We start from the raw sequence: 1,750 nt of genomic DNA on the forward strand, positions 1-1,750 counted from the left end.
GCCCCTCAGTTTGTCACAAGGTCATATGGTTTCACTGTACACAATTGCCTTCCTTTCCTGGCCCTTTCTCTCGTAATGTCACCAGTATATTCAAGCTCTGCCATCCCACTCCCTGCCAAATAATGATGATGGTGATGAGGATTATCTTTATAATAATGATAGCTGACCACATGCACCTTAGCACTTAAGTACATTAACTCTTTAGTCCTCACAACTGCCCATGAGGTGGGTGCTATTACTGTAAAAATGAGAACAAAAAGGCAAGGTTGCAGTAACTTGCCAAGGTCACACAGTTAATAAGTAGGAGAGTAAATAATCACAATCCTGGCCATCTAACACCAAAATTCATGTCTGCTCGCTACTACCTATCAAGATTTAATTCCTCTAGAAGGAATTTTAGAATTTCTTCATATGTTCTCCTAAAGTTTAAAGTTGTTTAGTTATTTAGTTGCATTAGTAGGACAGAACACCTATTTATACACAAAAATGTAAATGATAAATGGCAAAGTATTTTCCCCTGACTTACTTACCTCTGAAAACGAAGCAAGCCTTATAAGAATGAGATTGAATTCTAGAAGTGGACTTTCATATATCATGCAAAATGCAGATAATTGTTTTCCTCCTTGGAGAGTGCTAGAAATCACAGGCAATGAATTCCCCTGGCACTGATGAAATCCAATGGGTGGTTACAGCCTATAAGATGCATATCATACATAGCTCAAGTAAAATGAACATATACCAAATCTTTGCTTAACCACTGAAAATCTTATACATTACTATGAGAAAAATCTAAGCACCAGCCTTATGCCTGGATTTGCTTGACCTTTTATTACAACTTTTTAAAAAATTTTAAGGTAAATGTAATACTCTTAAAAATATCATGTTAACATTGATGAAGACCACAGACCTCAAATAACAAATATAGTAATTTGTTAAAAAGCTTTTTAAAAACTAATTTTGTTTTGCAGTTCCTCTCTGACCTCCAGAGTTAGGAAAAGAAAATACTCTCCTAATCTATTGAATTTAAAAATCTATTGCTGAGAGGAATGAGAGAAAAATATGTCTATTTGAGGTTATATGACTGGGACCCTGACTGTGAACAAAGGCCAACTCATTTGTTTAAAAAAAAAAAAAATGACTTAGTAACTCATAGAAGCAGAGAATACAATAGTGGCTGTCAGGGGTTAGGGGTGGGAGAAATGGGGAATTGTTCAATAGGTATAAAGTTTCAGTTATACTAGATGAATAAATTCTAGAAATCTGCTGTACAATAGTGACTACAGTTAGCAAAACAGTAGTGTGCACTTCAAAAATTAAGAGGGCATATCTAATCTTAAGTGTTCTTCCCACGCACATATGTGCGTGCACACACACACACACACACACACACCCAAAGGGACACAAGGAAACTTTGGGAAGTGTTGAATATGTCTATTATCTTGACTGTGATGATGGTACCACAGGTGTTTGCATATGTACAAACTCATCAAATTGTACCCATTTAATATTTGCAGTTGTTTGTGTATCAATTATAACTTAATAAAAATGTTTTAGAAAATGACTTAGTGGGTTGAGAAATTACCAACCTAAGAGCAAAAATTTTATCCACCCCTGGAATCTTATCTAAAGTACTCCTAAACTTTAAAGTTTTGTTTAAATGCCTCTATTCTACTACTTCCTAAAAGAAAATAACAAATCTAAGTCATTATGAAATAATAGAATATATTTTATTATTTTATTATCTGAAGGA

The sequence above is a fragment of the Propithecus coquereli genome, unplaced genomic scaffold (genome assembly GCF_000956105.1).
Source record: "Propithecus coquereli isolate 6110/MARCELLA unplaced genomic scaffold, Pcoq_1.0 Scaffold82, whole genome shotgun sequence".
Classification (NCBI taxonomy): Eukaryota; Metazoa; Chordata; class Mammalia; order Primates; family Indriidae; genus Propithecus; species Propithecus coquereli.